Raw genomic sequence first — 18836 nt, 5'->3', positions numbered from 1 at the left:
GAGCCCTGAGAGGGGCCCAAGGGAGAGGCTGAGGCAGGGAGAGTCCCTCCACAAGTGAGACGAGGGTGTTTTCCTGGAGACCAGGGATGTCTCTCTCTCTCTCTCTCTCTCTCTCTCTCTCTCTCTCTCTCTCTCTCTCTGTTTTTTTTTTTTTTTTTGAGACAGAGTCTCACTATGTAGCCCATTCTGGTCTTGAACTCACTAGGTAGCCCAGGCTGGCTTCAGAGGTAGAGTGATCCGCCTGCCTCAGCCTCCCGAGTACAAGGATTCCATGAATGTGCCACCATGACCAGATTTTCCTTTTTTTTTTAAATTTTATTTTATCCCTTGATTTGATCAGACTTAAAGGGCCACAGAGTGTGTGGAGGAAGAGGCTTTTCAGCACAAAGCTTTTATCGCACAGGGAAGATCAGCCTTTGGGCCACTGGTAGGATCTCATTAAATGTCGGCCCTCGATGGGACACTCTGGTCACACAGGAGAGGCGGTAGCAGCAGGACCAGGTCTTTCTCTCAGAAAATGCCATCTTCATAGGGCCCCGGACGTGCGTGTAAATAGTGAAAGCTGAGACAATGCTAGCCAGGCACGTAGAGCAGAGCCGCGGGTCAGCACATGGCGTCTGCGCCTCTGCGCCTCCCCGCACACCCCCCCCACCTCTGGTGTCTGTGTCACCTGCCGGGTGACAGCTGGGACTCGCCTGGAAGTTACTCTGACCTTTGTCAGCTAGAATGTAGCTGATCTTGCTGGCCCATTTTCAAGATGAGAAAGACGAGTCACGGAAGTAACTTGCTCTCTGCCTCTGCGGCATCACAAACCTGCGGGCAAGCTGTCCCCTGGCGCCATCTCCCACATGGTGCTGGGCCCCAGGAAGGCGGATGAGGGGCGGCTTATAAAAGGCCCACACCAGGGCCAGGAGCGAATCCCTACAGGGGAGACCTCGCGTCCTGAGAGCCCCTTGTCTGTGGATTTCCTCAGGGACCAAACATCCCCTCATTCCTTCAGCCTGGTTATATTGAATTACATAGCATCTTTAATCAAGGCCCCGGGAAGGTTACATGGAACATGTGTTTCACATGACACGGGCACACTTGAAAGCCCCACAGAGGAGCAGCAGGGCCCTCCCCTCCTTGGGTCCTTTGCAGTTAATAGGCTGTCCTGAAGTCGCAACACCTTGCCATCCGGAAGCCGGGCGACAAGGGAGGCCTGCAGACTTCGCTGGAGAGTGGCAGGGTGCTGGGTGCCCTGCCTGTCCACAGCTGCCCCCTCCTTTCCCCAGGCAGTGACCTTGGACCTAATTCTTTCCATGTGGGAAAGAGGACCTGAGGTGCCACGCCCTGGCTCACCTGGGCAGGGCCAGGGGGAGCCAGGGATCGCTTCTTCCAAACCCTGACCCCCACTCTTTGTTCTGTTACAGGGCAGCCAAGATGGGGCTCAGGGTGGTGGTGACCGAGAGGACACGCAGGCTCTGCTTGGGGTTGTGGGTGTTTCATATTTTGCTTGCAGCGTTTTCTGGATACTTGGAGAAGTTGCATGAAATTCCAGTGCGTGTGAACTTTGCTGCTGGGCACGCTGTGGTGGGCCTGCCATCCTAGCACTCTGGTGGCTGAGGCAGGAGGATCGCTGAGTTTGAGGCCAACCCGGGCTACGTAGTGAGACCTGTCCCCCACACTACTTCCTCTCACCCCCGCAAAAAAAACTTTGCCGTGCTGGAAAATAAAGCTGCCGGCCTTAGTATCTTACTCTTTCAGCTCTCTTTTAGTATCTGACACTTCTTTTTCATTCATTTGGAAGACACATTGGATTTTTTTTTTTAAGTAGACTAAAATAACTCTAAAGATCAAAACCTTTATTAAAAGGCCTTTGTAGCCATTGTAGAATGGTTTCTGACTTATTTGAAGCCTCAGAAAGGTAGTCTCAAATCTATGTGGCATTCATGGTAGGTTTCGTGGAACTTAAGAAAAGTGAACCAGACCCCTTGGAAAATATGTTTGGGATTTTCCTCAAAACCCCGTGTCTCTTGCAAACGGGTGCTGGCAGCCCTGGATTAGGCAGGCAGCCCCTCGCTCCCCTGGCCTCTGTCAGATGTGCGTGAGGCCGGCCACCCACAGCTTGGGTTCTGTAAATACTGAAATCCTCCCTTTGAACTCAGTCCTGCTCGCTATCTGGATGTGTTGGGAGGCAGCCACACCCCAGGGACATCCCAGACCCTCAGCAGCCAGGGATCTGCCCTGCTGAGGCTGCCCGGGGGGCTGGGGCTCCTGGGACATGAGGACACTAGGAGGCAGTGCGGGAAGTTGGGGCTGAGAGGCTGCATCTCCCCAGAGCTTGGCTTCCCACTCCACCTGCCCCCACTGCTCAGCCTGCACTGGGCCTCCACTCGTCCTTGGGGGGAATGGGGGGAGGCGGAAGGAGGGAGAACAGCTTGAAATGTGTGTGTGCATATTAATGTGTCTCATTGCATTATTTAATTCTTTGTACATTTGTTTTGTGCAACAGAGTCTTGCTTGTATTCCAGGCTGGGCTTGCATTCAATGTAGCCCAGGCTGGCCTCAAAAGCATGGCAATCCTCCTGCCTCTGCCTCCCAAGGGCTGGGATTAAAGGGGTGTGCTATTTTCACAAGTGCACGTTTGTGGTCCATAATGCTGGCTTTCTTTGTGGGGAGTTGGAACAGGCACAGGACACATCTGTGTTCTCCCTCTGCCCAGAGGTGGGCTTTCAGGGATGGCCAGCACAGAATCAGCGATTTCCCATACCCAGTGCACATCACTTGCGGTGTGGCTTCGCAGAGTTTCCCAGTTGAGGCAGAGCCAGATGGGTGACACTATGAGGAGACTTTTGGCTAGAATATAGAAAATCCTTCAGCTTAGTTTCTTTTCTCTAGACGCTCAGCTCCCTAATCTGGGTAACTTCCCAAGTTTTGCCAGCTACAGCATCTTCTGAAAGTTGCTTCAAAAGCTTCACCTCTAATTTAGAGCAGGGTGTGGTGTACACCTGACATCCTAGCACTTGGGGGGCTGAGGCAGGAGATCACCCCAAGAAATCTCCACAGCAAGAAACTCTACCTAGTGAGTTCAAGGTTCAAAGTCAGGTTGATTACATAGTAAGACCATGTCAAAAAAAAAAAAAAAAAAAAAAAGCACTACAGTAGGAATAAAGACCTTGTGTTTCTAACTTCCAGGAACCCTCACAGTTCTGCCCCTGCATATACCCCAGTGACAGAGGCTCAGACAAACACCACAGAGGCCTCTCTGGGATGGCTAGCACAGAATCAGCGATTTCCCATTTGCTGTTCAGTTTGGGGAAGATCATGGCGTCGCTGGCTATGGAGGCCCTGTAGGCTGCTGGAGATATTTTCAGGCCTTTCCTGAGTGCAGCAACTTTGCCTTAGACTGGTGGGCAGTGTGTGTGTGTGTGTGTCCCCATCTGGTCCCCCAACTTCCGGCGGTGGCCCTGGCCCTCATCTCAACATTGTCTTCTCCAAGGTGTGTGTCCAGTGGCTCTCATGCCTGCTTGCTGTCCCCCAGGACCCATCCTGGAGCCAGTTTCCACATGAAAGGGACACTGTCCCATTCCAACAACACAAGTCCCTGGGTTGTGTTGTGAAGCACACCACCCCTTTGCTTCGTCCTTGAACTCCTCCAAGAACACTGTGCTAACTAGAAAGCTAGGGATGAAAATTGTTTTATGATTGAGCACATCCTGGGGTTCTTTGGTCCTTCTAAATGTCGTTTACACACTGAGCAATCCTGCCCTCCACTTAGAGATCCTCCTGCTTCTGCCTCCTGAGTGCTAGGATCACAGGTGTGTGCCTCAGGGACATTTTCTATTCCACCTTACTGCGGGCAGCATTTTGCCAACTGCTCTGTCACACACAAACCTGCCCTCCCTCCCTCTGCCTTGCTGTGGAGATTTCTTGGGCGGCCCAGTCACTGACTCCCATCTTGGACCAGCGGCACCTGTGTTGGGTGCTCATGCAGCGCCTGCATCCAGCACTGAGGTCAATGTCAAATGCCCACTGGTGGGGGAGACTGAGACAGTTGTGAATCTGAGGCCAAGCTGGGCTACATAGTGAATTCAAGGCCAGCCTGGACTACATAGTGAGACTCTGGCAAAAAAACAAACAAACAAACAAAAAAAAAAACCCTAAAATAAACTAAGTTACCGCACCCCTTCATCTTTGCTGAGTGCTACCATCAGCCGTGCCCCATCACCTGTGCATGGCCTGGGCTACAGGTGTTCAGGACAACGAAGCCCAGGCCTGCCTGTCTCTGCTCCTCCACCCTCTCTCACAGACACCCATAAAAGGGTGAGGCCGGTGGTGACAAGTGGGAGCTCTCATCGCTGTTTATCTTCCTGGATGACACGTCACTGTCTGGCGTCTCAGTCACTCTGAAGTTCCCCAATAAGGTGGATTGCAGAAGGGCCTTGTGGGGCGCCGCTCCCAGGGACAGCGCTTGTCCAGCAGCCCAGGCCCAGGCTCAACCAAAGTGCAAAAGACAAGAAGCCACCCTGCATCTCCTGGGCATGGTGATGCACACCTGTAATCCCAACACACAGGAGGCTAAGGTAGGAGGCTCTCCAGGAGCTCCAGGCCAGCCTGGGCTACACAGTGAGAACTTGTCTCAAAACTGTCTTTGAGGGCTGACCAGATAGCTCAGTGGATTAAAGTGCCTGCTTAGGCAGATGCAGAAACAGGAGTTTGATCCTCAGCACGGTATACCAGCCCCACAATTGAGACTGGGCATGGTGAGGCATGCCCATAATCCCAACACTTGGGAGGCTGAAAACAGGAGAATCACTACGAGTCTGATTGGTGTAGTGAGATCCTATAGACTCTGTACTAAATAAAAAAAAATAAAAAAAAACCCAAAACTTTTTTGATATGATAATTAACAATAAAATATTTATAAGAAAATCCTCAAGAAAGGAAGAGGAAAGAAACTCCTCTTTTGCAGAGATTAAATGCAATGGCTGGGGTGGCACTCAGGAGTAGAGAGTTTGCCTGGCATGCACAAGGCCCCATGTTCAGGTCCCAGCACAGGGAAAAAGTAAGATAAGTGAAATAAAATGATTTCCAACCTTAGGTGTGACCAGAGGCTGGCTAGCTGGGAAGGGGGCTGCGCAAGGGAGCGATGGGAATGCTGTCCCCGTGGGCCACATGTGAAGCTGCTCTGTGATTTCCACCTCAAGCAAGAGGTGGACACATCTCTTCACCCCGTGCAGTCACGCCACTGCTCCTCCTCCAAGGCTTCTTGCAGCCCACATCCAGCTGCTGTCTGGAAGCAAGAGCGAGAGGAACCGGGCCGCGACATGAGCCCTGGCTGGCAGTCCCTCCCCCATGCCTCTTTCTTCCCTTTGTGAAGCACCGACTGATGCTGACTGTGCCTGGCCGGGAGGCAGGCGCAGGAGTGAGGGGTTAAGACACAGCGCTGCAGCCACTTCCGCTCCCCATAGTGCACCCAGCAGCTGCGTACTGCGCTGCATCCCCAGCTCTTTCTTACTGTTATGTCGGAGACAGAATCTCCCTAACTGGCTGCCACTGTCCTGCCTCAGCTGCTAAGAGTGCTGCTGATATTACAGCCATGCACTGCTGTGCCTGGCTTGTGTGTCACTTTGACAAGCAATGTCCCAAGTCCGCAAGCAAAGCAACGCAGTTCTGGGTGGGCGCTGAATGAGGGTCTGGCCTTCTGGATCCACGCTGGGGTAAGGGCTCTCAGAGTGGTTCGGCATAGGGTATTATCCCAGGTGTGAGCCTGGCCCTGCTGCCCTGCCCAGCGGAGGTGCTTGTGGGAGGTTGCCTCAAGGCGCAGGGTCTATTTCTTCATTAGTGAAGCGGGAAAGAGCAACAGCCCCGCCTCTTCCTGTGCCTATCAGGGTGGAATGGATTGAAGCCTGCTTGGTACTTAAAGCAGCAGTGGTATCTCATAAGTTAATTAAAAGGAAGAAGAAACCCATCGGTTGGGTTGACCATCCTTGTATCAACACCAACAAGCACTTGACCACACAAAAGGGGCACAGACACAGATCAAAGGCTGTGGAGCACGGTGGGGCTCATCTGTCATCCCAGCACTTGGGAGGCTGAGGCAGGAGGGTCAACAGGAGTCTGAGGCCAGTCTGGGTTACATAGTGAGTTCAAGGCCAGCCTAAACAGCAAAGGGGGTCCTTGTCTCAAGACCCCCCCAGGAAAAAGAGATGTGAACATATACTATTAGTGTGCAGGTAGAAGACCTCAGCCTTACCGTGCAAAGTCAGGCCAGGTGCAGCACTCAGCACACGGGTCTCCACAGTCATCCCTTCTGTTCCTGTTGTTGGAGGGTTTCCCTCCACTGTGTTGAAGTGCTCAAACTGAGGTTCGGGGCAGTGGGGCTCAGCTGGTCCTTCCTTCCCGCCCTCTGGTGCTGGTTGAGGGCCTTCAGCAAGTGCTTGTTGGTGTTGATACAAGGATGGTCAACGCTGGGGTTTCTGAAAGATTTTGTTTGTTTGTTTTTTGAGGCAAGGTCTTGCTATGCAGTTCGGACTGGCCTTGAGCTCACTTTGTAGCCCAAACTGGGCTCCAGTTGAGCCCACACTGAGCTTCCTCCTCAGCCTCCCAAGTGCTGGGATTATAGGTGTGGGCCACCACACCTTGGAAGTTTTTTTCTTGAGCTCCAAAGAAATAAAGTAACTCCTGGCATGGAACATTCTAGAAGGTACATGATGAAGTCTTTAAAAAAAATAGAGGAAATGTGAGCTCTCTATATTCAAAACTTTGTCAAAAGCCCTATTTTTGGCTTTGTCTGTTCTTCAGTTTTTTGTGTTTTTTTTGGGGGGGAGGGGGATTATTTTGTTTTTGTTTTTGAGAGGGAATCACTAGCCCAGGACGGCCTCAAACTCGTGTCAGTTCTCATGCCTCAGCCTCCAAGTGCTGGGATTCCAGGCACGCATCTGGAATTAATTAATTTTTTAAAAGTTTAAACATCGTTTTTTGCATGAAACAAATGCATCCTTATACCCATTCTCCAAGGTGTGAGATTCAACACGGGACCCCACCGGACTCGTGGGAGCCAGGTACCTTGGGTAAAAAAGCCCAGTGCTCACGTAGGAGCCGCGTGACCCTCCTGCTGTGCTAGCTCTAGATCACGCATCACAGCCAGTGTCTTGCGAATACTCTGTAGCTATAGGCTGTATTACTTGGGGAGTGATGACCAGACATACAGGTCTGGATGTGCTTAGTAGAGACTTAGTTTTTTCAAAAGTATTTTCAGCTAGACTTCATGGTGCACACCTGTATTCCCAGCACGTGGGAGGCTGAGGCAGGATGATCACAGTTCATTCAAGGCCAGCCTGGACTAGTGATTCCATAGCAAGACCATCTCAGAGTGCAAAACAAAACATCTTCTGTGCACCAGGCGCTATGCTGGGCTCTGTAGACAAAACACAGAGATAAAAGAGGTCAGTGCTTCTCTGTGGGGATTCAAAGCCTTCCCGCTCGCTGCAGTTATGGCGCAGATGCTATTTGTCGAGGTGGGCAGAGCCACAACAGAGCAGGCTCCCAGAAAGCTTCAAGAAAAGCAGCGACCGTCCGTCCCGACCCCCACCTCCAGCAGCTAGGGCATTGCATGCGGCCCTGAGAAGTTAATTCTCAGATAAATAAAAGGGACAACACAGCAGCCCCTGTTACAAAACCCAGGAGGCCGGGACGTGTGAGGACAGCAGTCCTTTCATCTTCAAGGCGAGAAGAAAGTATTGCAAGTGTGCAGGACAAACAACCATAAATCTAGTTTGAGCCCCACCAGAGCCTGAGCAATGGTGCAAATTAGGGCTGTCAGGACCTGGTCACCGAGCGTGTCCCTGATGTCTCTGTGGCCAGCACATGCCTGGCTCTGGCCCTGTGTGATCCAGCGGCCCCCAGGGTGCAGGCTTTGGACAGCAGCCAGGAAGCAGAAATCCAGCCTTGGGCACCCAGAACGCACGTGGCTCACAGGGCTCAGGCGGGGCGGGGGCTGGGGGCCAGGAGCTGGAGCTCGGGGTCGTCAACTGCCAGAGCCGGGCGGCCAGGCAAGGGCGGAGGGTTTCCTGGGCTCTGTTGTTTACACTGAGGTCTTTGGGCTTGGTGGGGCCATGGGCCTGTGAAGGCCTGGCAGTTAGGGACTCTGAGCAGATGGCTGCAGGAGCCAGATCACGCTCTGTTCCTCTTCACTGTCTTGCAGTGTTTCTCTTCCATTACCGGAAGTTATGGACAGCGGGCCTTCCGTGTCTGTGCATCCCGCTCCTGTGGATTCAGCAATCACTGATTAAAAATATATTAAAATAGGGCCAGCCAAATAGTTCAGCAGATTGGAGCACCAGCAAGCAGGCGCAGGGGCTGGGAGTTCGATCCCTGGGCCTGCTGTGCCAGCTCCACCCCCAGGGGCATGCTGAGATGGCAATTGAGACTGGGCGTGGTGGCTGGTGGCACACACCTGTAATCTCAGCTCTTGGGAGGCAGTCAACAGGCAGATCCCTACAAGTCAGATCTAGTAGTGAGACCCTGAACACGCTGTAGACCCTTTCTTAAAATATGATCAATAAATAAATAAATAAAATATATTAAAATAAGCTGGGTGTGATGGCACACACTTGTAATCTCAGCACCTGGGAGGCTGAGGCAGGAGGATTGCTGTGAGTTTGAGGCCAGCCTGGGCTACAAACTTAGTTCAAAGCCAGTCTGCTGAAAAAAAAAAAAAAAAAAAAAAAAAAAAAAAAAAAAAAAAAAAAAAAAAAAGCATATGATCCCAGTACTTGAGAGGCTGAGGCAGGAGGATTGCCTTAAATTAGCCTGGGTTAGATCAGTCTGGGTTACATAGTAAGTTCAAGTCTAGCCTAAATTACACAGTGAGATGCTGTCTCAAAATTAGAAAAATGAAAAATGGTTTTGTACTGGATAGGTACAGATTTTTTATTTTCTAGCTCTTTCTGGCCAACATTATTTTTTGGCTAAGGCAGGAGGATTGTTGAAGGTTCATAGCCAGCCTTGATTAGATAGTGAGACCCGTCTCAAAAAACCCAAACAGGGCCAGGGGTATAGCTCAGTGGCACAGCATCTGCCTGGCAAGCACAAGGTCCTGAGTTCAATTCTGATATTAAAACAAACAAACAAACAAAAAACACAATAAACAAAACAAAAACCAAACATATAAGACCTTGGCAGCTGAGGGAAAAACAGCTGCACAGAGGGCCCCACTGTCCTCAGGAGGTGACAAGTGCTGAGTGAGCCCTTGAGGGACTGACCCCGTGTCACGGAGGTGACTTCCTGCCCAAACTGGTGCACAGCTGGCTGTCCACACGCTGCGCTGCTCCTGACCAGAGAAACTGCTCTCCGGAACCCTGTGTAGAACTAATCCTGTTAAAGTCTGAGGATAGGAAGCTTCTGTCAGCCACGCTTGCAGTGAAGGTTCCTCCTGCAGGTCTCCGTGGGGGCGCCCAGCCCTCTGTGTTGGAGCCTCACTCAGTGAGGGACCACGCCTCACGCAGCCCAGTGTGGTGACAGGGGGCAGGGGACCATTTGGACACTGTCATCACTTCAATTTGGACACTGTCATCATTTCAGAGACTAGCTCTTATTATCCAGGGTTTTTTGTGTTTTTGAGACAGGATCTCACTATGTAGCCCAGGCTGGCCTGGACTGCGGGATGATTCTCCTGCCTCAGCCTCCTGAGTGCTGGGACAATAGGCATGTGCCCCCATGCCCAGTCAGTACCCAGGTTTGGTGCAGTGGGTACAAGCTTCCCAAGCCTGAAGCAGGGGTGGGGGGGTGGCAGGGGTGGGGGTGGCAGGGGTGGGACAGGTATGACCTGGGTCTCTTAACACTCTGAGCCACCCTGGTCTCTGGTTCTGTGCAGCATGGTGCCCTCCTGTCCCATTCCATGAAGTGGAACTAGCCTGCAACTCCGCATTCTCATGCATAATGTTTTCTGGAGCTACGGGTGTCCCACTGGCTGTACCTAGGAGCACAGGCATCCATGTGCCTGTCTACCCTAGGCCTTCTTGCCCCAGGTGTGGTGGCATATGCCTGTCACCCCAGCACCTGGGAGGCTGAGGCAGGAGGATCTCTGGGAGTTTGAGGCCAGCCAGGGCTATATGGTAAGATCCAGTTTAGAAACAAAACAAAACAAGCAAATGCAAAAGGAGCACTTGGTCCTTATCCCTTAAGCCCCTCTGCACAGGTGTCAGCTGCTGACAGGTGTGGCTTGCCTGCTTGGCTCAGAACCTGGGTTCTGTCCCCCAGCAGAGGGGCCGGGTAGCCCAGGCTGAGGGAAACACAGCCCAGAGAGGAGGAAGTGGAACAGGGCCCCATTGAGCCTGACTGGCTGCTTCTACTTTGGCACTGAAAATGGCCAATTTCAGCCCGTTGGGTCCATTTCGCAACCGGGTTACATGATCCCCAGAGCTGCCGGGGATCTCCCAGCAGAGGTGTGAAGGCGGAGCCTGGGAGCGAGCTGCAGCAAGGGTCTTCGCTTGTGGCTGGGGCCCAAATCAGGGGAGGCAATGATCATCCTGTGAGGCCACCACCCCGCACATGCCTTGGGGTTTCTACCCCCTTCAATCGGCTGGGACCAGACCCTAATCTTTCTTTTCTGTTTTGTTTGTTGTTTGTTTTTGGAGACAGGATCTTGCTGCGTGTAGTCCAGGCTGGATTCAAGTTCACAGAGATCCTCCTGCCTCAGCGCCCCCAAAGGCTGGGCTTCCAGGAGTGCCCCACCATGCCCGGGTTGCCTCTTGCTCCAGAAAGCATCCCTGCTGCTTGAGACGGGAGTGAGAACTCTGCTGCCGGGGGCAGCCGTGCATCTGCTGAGTCCCGGGCCAGGCTGGTCCTTATATCACAGTGAGCTTCTCTCAATGAACATAGCTGCCCGAGCCCTACCCTCCCGGAGAGAAAGGTGAGGTGGCCATGTGCCAGCAGCCTCACAAAGTGGCGTTGTTACGTTGCTCTCAGATGTTCCTGTGTGGCTTCTTGGGCACAGGAGGATCTGTTTACACTGTTGGGGTCCCGTTGACCCTGGCCCCATGACAATACCGACAATGCCAGCCTCTGTTCACGCTGGGAGCTGTTGGAAGTGCCTGGCCCAGCCTATGTGCAGGGTGAGGGCGGAGGGCGGGGGGCGGAGGGTGACACTAGATCCCACCCGGAGGGTGAGCTCATTCCTGGGGCAGAGCAGGTTTCTGAGAAGGTCGGGGCGGGGGGAGGTCGAGGTATTGGTTTCTTGGTGAGACCTCTCTCTAGGATGCCAGCCACAGTGCCGGTCCTCAGTCCTGGTTCCCTGGAAGCCTGGGGCAAAGGGCTCATCCGACGCCCACAGTGAGGTCATGGCCCCATGTCACTTCCACCCCCCTCCTGGTACTGGGCATGGGAATGTGGCTGCTTGGGGCGAGGCCATCTGCTAGGTCCAAGCTCACTCTGGGTTGAAGAGGTGCTCTCACCCCAGCCGTGGGGCTCCCGTGCATCCCTCCAGGGACTGTCCTCGCCGCCATGGTCAGGCCCAAACTTGTCACATTCTGCTTACTTGGTTTATTTATTTATTTATTTATTTTAGATGGAATCTTGCTGTGTAGCCCAGGCTGACCTTGAACTCAGGGCAATCTTGCCTCAGCCTCCCGAGTTCTGGGATTACTGCATGAGCCACCACAGGCTCAAAACCTCTGGATTTCTTTTAGTCTCTATCCCCACCCCCCCAGAAGCAAATTAAAAATCACAAGTCATAGGTAAAAGGAGGAGAGTTTGAACCTGAAGCTGGCTGGGCCTATCTTCTGTCGAATTCACCTCTCTACCCTGAGGCAGTGAAGTGTGAAGGGAAGAACATTCTCCAGGAGTGACAAGCTGTCCTGTCTCAGAGTCTGGGTGAGAAGGAAGCCTCTGACTGCTGGGAGCTGGCGTGGCTGAACACCGGGTAGGGGTGTTGGCCTAGGTCTCTTTGGCCTGTTCAGGCCAGAATCCATCTGGCCCTATCTTGGGTTTCCCCCAGAGCAATCCTTCTGGGCCCTTCGAGGGCTTCCTTACCTGGGTTTCTGCTGCCTCTCTGAAGCTGATCTGTTCTTCTCTTTTTAGAATTAATGTAATAGTTTTTAATGCAGGATGTGGTGCTGCACACCTGTTATCCCGGCTCTCAGAAGGCTGAAGCAGGAGGGTTGCTGTGAGTTGGAGTCCGGGGAGGGTGCACAGTGAGACCCTGCCTCCAAAGAACAAACCCAGAAGAAAAATCTGTGCTTTTCTCCGGCATTAAAGGGCAGAAGCACCCATTCAATTTCAGGCTTCATCTGTAAGTCATGACTGGCGTCCTGTAGGGATGTCCTGGGCCCAGGCTCACCGAACATTCGCCGTGTGCCAGGCACCACGCTAGGGTGGAGAGTGACCTTGGCCTGCTCCCCTTGATTGGATAGCGCAGGCCCAAGAGAGACCCCTGCCAGGCTGGCCTGATGGGCAGGGCAGCCTTCTCCAGGTAGGGGAGGAAGCGAAGGCAAAGGCCATGGACACCCTGCAGAAGGCAGAGGCCTCAAGCAGCTCCAGGAACAGGAAGCGGTTGGGTCCACTGCAGTGGATCTTGGAATCCCAAAGACGAGTTTATTTCAACAGTGCTTTGGGTCAGGCTCTCTGCAGGTAGCCCCACTGGCTTTGAACTCACTGTAGAGAGCCCTGGGCTTGGGGATGTGTGGGCATACATGAGGAGACCCTTCAGGCAGGACTGAAGCCAGCACAGAGTTCACTTCTGTTCCGTACACGAGCCTGACAGTAATTTCGTAGTGTTTTCAGTGCTGTTGGGGCAGGTTGGAGCTTTTCAACGTTGTGACCACAATGTTTTCGACCTTGACACATCTCAGGTTGCTTTTTTTTTGTGGTACAGAGACTGAACTCGGGGCCTTGTGCTTGCCAGGCAGGTGCTTATGCTGCCGAGCTACCTCCAGGCCCAGACTCCTGGGGCTTGGATCAGGGATGGTGTCCCACGGGCGTGAGGGACTGTTGGGTGGCTTGAGAGGCACCGCAGGCCCTGGCCCTGGATCCCGTGCCCCAGGGCCGCTGGGAGGCTCCACCAGCGAGCCAGCGAGGGGCTCAGGCCCTGCCCATCTGCCCACGGGGCCCTTGAGCTCCAGCCAAGATGCAGGGCAGCGTCTGGAGCCTCTCATTGCCCCAGGGGCAACCGTCCTGGGTGACTCACTGGCCGTGTGTAACCCTGAGGGAACTGGCCTTGAGCTCAGGACACAGCCCAGGCTGGCCTGGAAGTTAGGGCAGGGCGAGCCTGCTGCCTCAGCCGCGGAGGCCTGGGGTGAGAGGGGTACGCCCCGCCTGCCCTCCCAGCTGAGCCTTCCAGGTGCTTTGGGCTGCTTCTCCGTGGGTGGGGCGCTCGGCCCCCAGCGGGAGACCCCAGGAGCTGCGCTGCTGGAGATGCCTCATGCTCAGCCCTACGCCGGGAGCCGTGCACAGCCCACCCCACGGCCCATAGAAGGGGACTGAAGGCCGGCGGGCTTGGGACAAGGCAGGCCACTGCTGAGCTCCAGAGACCACAGTCTCCCCTTGTCACCTTTGAGCGGCCTGTCAGCTGGAGAGTAAGGCCATGGTGGCCTGGCGCAGGGCCTGTGCTGCCTCCACATGGGGCCCTGCCAGGGGCCAGGCAAGAAGTGGCCTGGGCTGCTCAGGGCCCTCCTGCTATTCTTTTTTATGTTTTGTTTTGTTTGCTGTTTACATTCTGGAGACAGAGTCCCCTTATATAGTTCAGACTGGCCTTGCTGTCCCTATGGGGCTCTAATGGCCAGGACTCTCCTGCCTCAGCCTCCTGAGCACTGGCATTTGGCTTGCACCCCCACCCCCGGGTCTCCTGTGGTTCTAGGTCCTGTCTAGGTGGCTGCTAGCATCTGCTGATGTCCAGGAAGCACGTGCTTTATGCAGCTGTCTGCCCCAGGCCCCACCCCCACCCAGGGTGGCTGACCTACAAGACGGGGGCATCTGTGAACTCGAAGTGAGGAGCTAGGACCCAGGGGCCCACGTGCTCTGCAGAGTGGGTGGAGTCCCTGAGCCATGAGCACCCAACAGTGTTGAGAGGTGGGACTGGCAGGAAGAAGGTGTTCTCTGAGATCCCAGTGCACAAAGGCTGAGGCGGGAGGACTGCAGGAGTCTGAGGCCAGCCTGGGCTACACAGTGAGGCCCTGTCTCAAAAAGACAACAGTGAATTCAGACATGGGGCGTCCTGGCCAGGCTTCCCTCGGTCTTCTTCCATGGCTCAGAAGAAATGCCAGCTCGATTCTTCAGAGCTTGTGCCCCTGATGTTTGGCCTTTGAGACAGGGTCATCACCACGGAGCCCAGGCTGGCCTCAGACGCCTACAGACGTTTCTGCCTCAGCCTTCCAGTGCTGGGGCTGCAGGTGTACACCAACTGTACCTGGCCACTGGCACCATTCTGAGTAGGTGACTGACTTAAATGCTTTGCCAAAGAAGACCAACGACACCCTCTTCTTCCCAGAAAGATTGCAGTGAATATGTGGTGACATGCATGGTGACCCGTGGCTGGGAACCACAGAGCCCGGGATCAGCCTTCTGCACCACTGGCCCTGTCCTTCCCTCTGCCCCTGCCGCCTGCTGGCTCTGTCACCACCCCTGTTGCTGTCCCAGGCTTGGAGGCCCCGGGTGTGCACAGAGATCAAGCCGTCTGTTCGGAGCCGGTCCCCCTGGGGACATCAAACGCGGCAGGTGACAGATGTTTGTAGTTGGGAAGCGCTGCTGCTTTGATTTGCCGTCTACTTTCTGAGAGCTTGACAAACGTGCCCCGGGCCTTGGCTTCGAATGTCTCCGTCAGGAGCCCTGCACTTGACCCAATGCACGGACCCTGCTCTTCTCGCAAGAGCTCCTCTGTGGCTGCCCATAACCAGCCCCCCCCCCCCGGGGCTGAGGGAGGCTCCCTGCTCCTCCTCCTCCTCCTCCTCCTCCTTCTCCTCTTCTTCTTCCTCCTCCTCTTTTTCCCTCTCCTCTTTTTTCTCCTCCTCATCAGGAGCTGTGTGCTAGGCACCTGTGGGGCTTCTCCAGGGAATTTTTTTTCCTTTTTGAAGTAGGGTTTCTCTCTGCAGCCCAAACTGGCCTCCTACGCCTGGAGATCCTCCTGCCTGAGCCTCCTGAGTGCTGGGATGACACGTGCGCGCCACCAGGCTTGTGCCACACGGGTTTCAGCATGCGAGGAGGGCCGGGGAACTCTTACCCAACTCGGCAGGTCCGCTGCCAGGAGGAGAAAGCAAAGCCCCTCCCTCCCAGCGCGGGCCTGGGCTACCTGCATGAAGGTGGGGGCGCCTTCCAGGAGACCTGTGACAGCAGAGCGGGGTCACTGTGCTCTCCTCTGAGGAGACGATGGCGCCAGGGGGAAAGCACAGTAAGCTGCTAGAGAGAGCCGGGTAGCTCTGGGGCGCATGGTGTGTCAGGCCGCTCACGGCCCCGGGAGCCCGCAGAGTGCCACATTCCAGTGCCGACTTGCTGAGAGATGAATGACAGCTCCAAAACATACATGACGGAAAATAGTTTTCTTCTGCGAGCTATGATGGCCCGTGCCTGTGATCTCAGCGCTCTGGGAGGCTGAGGCAGGAAGATCATACATTTGAGCCCATCTTTGACAGTTTAGCAATTTAGTGAGATCCTGTTTCAGAATTAAAAAAAAAAAAATAGATCAGAGAGCTAAATGTTAAAGCAAGCTGGGTGTGGTGACCTGTAATCCCAGCACTCAGGAAGCAGGAAGGCTGCCCAGAGTTTGAGGCCACCATGGGCTAGAAAGTGATTTCAAGGCCAACCTGGACTGTATAATGAAACCTTGTCTCAAAAAGACAAATAAATAAATAAAAGATAAAGAAAGAAAAAAGGAACAGGAAAAAAAAGATTTTTAGACCCTTCTCAGAAGAACAGATGGGCAACATGTACATGAAGAAGTGTTCAGCAGGTTGGGCCAGGCTGGCTAGATAGCTCAGCAGCCTAAGCGCTTGCCTGTCAAGTGCAAGGTCCTGAGTTTGATCCCCGGTACCACAAAAACAACAGCAAAAACCCACAACCAGTTCTGGCCGTTAGAGAAATACAAATTAAAACAATATCTAGAAACCACAGAAACAATGACTATTATCAAGAAATTAACTAATTGCTGGCCTGATGTGATGCCACATGTCTATAACCCCCTATAATCCCAGTGTGCGGGAGGCAGAGTCAGGAGGATCACCTGAGCTCAAGACCAGCCTGAACTATATCAGGAATGTAAACTGGTACAACCACAGTGAAAATCAACTTGGAGATGTATCCACAAACCAAAAGCGGGGTTGAGCTGGCGCTCCGGGGCACAGCAGTGGCCTGGCAAGCTCAAGGTCCTGATTTCTATTCCCAGTGTCAAAACAAAATAAAGAAGCACCTAGAAATAGAGAGTCCCTTTGATCCAGATTTGTACCTTCTAGGATCTTCTAGAGCATATTACCGTGATTTGCATGTACCCAGATTTGTAGCAGCACAATCACAACACTGGTAGCTAAGTTGTGGAAGCTGTGCCCATTGGCAGATAAATGGCCAAACCAAAAGTGTCTACACACAGTGGAGTACCACGCTGCCATCAAGAAGGAGGGGCCGAGCGTCGGGCCCATACCCGGCCGTCGCCGGCAGTCGGATCTGGACGGGAGCGGGGCCGGGGGCACCTGCGCGGCGCTGGCGCGCGCCCTCCTCCCTCCCTCCCTCCCCCCTCGCGGGGGTGCGGGGGGGTCCGGGGTTCCGGGGCGTGGCGCCGCCGCCCGCGTCTACCCCCCACGGCCGGACATGAGAAAAATATTGTACCTTCAATGATGATATTCAAGGAACAGCTGCAGTAGCTCTAGCAGGTCTTCTTGCAGCCCAAAAAGTTATTAATAAACCGATCTCAGACCACAAAATCTTATTTCTTGGAGCAGGCGAGGCTGCCCTTGGAATTGCCAATCTTATCGTTATGTCTATGGTAGAAAATGGACTCTCAGAAGAAGAGGCACAGAAGAAAATCTGGATGTTTGACAAGTATGGTTTATTAGTTAAGGGTCGGGATGCCAAAATAGATAGTCATCAGGAACCTTTTGTACACTTGGCCCCAGAGAACATACCTAGTACTTTTGAAGATGCAGTAAATATACTTAAGCCTTCAGCTATAATTGGAGCGGCAGGTGCTGGCCGGCTTTTTACTCCTGAAGTAATCAAATCCATGGCTAATATCAATGAAAGGCCGATAATATTTGCATTAAGTAATCCAACAGCACAGGCTGAGTGCACGCCTGAAGAAGCATACACACTTACAGAGGGAAAGTGTTTGCTTGCCAGTGGCAGTCCATTTGGGCCCGTGAAACTCCAAGATGGCCCAGTCTTCACACCAGGGCAGGGAAACAATGTATATATTTTCCCAGGCACTGACAAGCCAGTTGACAGATGAAGAGTTAGCTCAAGGGAGACTCTACCCACCTCTCGCTAATATTCAGGAAGTTTCTGTTAACATTGCTATTAAAGTTTCAGAATACTTATATGCTAACAAAATGGCTTTCCGATACCCAGAACCTGAAGACAAGGCCAAATATGTTCAAGAAAGAATATGGCGAAGTGAATATGATTCCCTGCTGCCAGATATGTATGAGTGGCCAGAATCTGCATCCAGACCTCCTCCAATAGCAGAGTAGAAGCGCCCCACACTGATAATATTTTCCATACATCAGGGAACCCATTAAAAAAAAAAAAAAGAAGAAGGAGGGGCCCCAGTCATCCTTAGGAAAATGAGACCATAATAGTTCATTTTGAGACGTGGTCTTGCTGTGTAGCGCAGACTGGCTTTGAACTTGCTGTGTGGCCCACGCTGGCTTCAGCTGACTGTGCCTTCCTGCCCGTGCCTCCCAAGTGCTGGGATTACAGGTGTGCACCTACGTCAATCCAGACCTGCAAGTTTAAATAGCTTGTGGGTTCTCCTCTATGAGAAAGCCGGAGAGATAATAGGAAGGAGGGAGACAGACCTTTGCTAAGGGGAAAGGGACCAAGACCTGGTGAGGGAAGCAGACTGGGAGGACGGACAGCTGCCCTGTGCGTGGCGGGCACAGGAAGAGGGGCTGCAGAGCCGGCCCGGCCAGGCAGGCTGTGGCCCGCGTGTGACGCAACTCTTCCTTTTCCATGGCTCCAAGGGACCAAGAGGCAAGGCTTTTCGTTTGTTGCTGATTTTCAGTTTTTGAAACAGGGTTTTGCTATGTAGTTCAGGCTGGCGTTGAATTTGCAGTGGTCTTCCTGCCTCAGCCTCCTGAGTGCTGGGATCACAGGTGTGCGCCACCATGCCTGGCTGGAATTACCATTTTTAGGGATTTTTTTTTTTTTTTTTTTTTTTAAAGAACAAAATAAAAGACACTTATTTGGGAGACAGGGAGTCAGGTCTTTTGTAAAAGGGAAGAAGAGCTAGGGGCGGGGTGGGGGAGAGGAGAGGTGAAGAAGGGTTGAAGACGTGCTCTTTGCCTGCACCAGTGCCATAGGAAGGTCATCTCTGTGCTCTACCCCCTGCTACCAGTCAGTAAGATAAAACGTTTCTGCTGGGGGCAGTGGTGCACGCCGTAACCCCAGCCCTCGGGAGGCTGAGGCAGGAGGGTTGCTGTGTGGCTAAGGCCAGCCTGGGCCACAACATGAGCTCAAGCCAAAACAAACCTCGATGAACAAAGGGACCCTGGGTTAGGTAGAGAGCAGGCAGGCAGGGGCTGTCCCCGCTGGCAGGACAGTGCCACCTTGTCCCTGGAGGGAAGGCATTGTGCTCTGTGCTTGAGCAAGGCTGACCCTCTGGCCTCTCCTTGGAGGTGCCTTTGTCCCCCTCCTGTCCACAGCCACCCTGAGTG

General features: G+C 53.4%; 1 long non-coding RNA gene across 1 annotated transcript; it reads left to right on the top strand.

Moving 5' to 3' along the window:
* The first annotated feature begins 1972 nt into the window (after nt 1-1972).
* Nucleotides 1973-16916, top strand: LOC111817951. Its single transcript, XR_002822043.1, has 3 exons — nt 1973-1984; nt 13282-13285; nt 16779-16916. It is a non-coding gene; the product is annotated as an uncharacterized LOC111817951 (long non-coding RNA).
* Nucleotides 16917-18836: the final 1920 nt, after the last annotated feature.

Source organism: Octodon degus, unplaced genomic scaffold (assembly GCF_000260255.1).
Source record: "Octodon degus isolate 3935 unplaced genomic scaffold, OctDeg1.0 scaffold00075, whole genome shotgun sequence".
NCBI classification, from domain to species: Eukaryota; Metazoa; Chordata; class Mammalia; order Rodentia; family Octodontidae; genus Octodon; species Octodon degus.
Note: the sequence above shows the minus strand (reverse complement) of the source record. Positions and strands in the feature narration are given on the sequence as shown.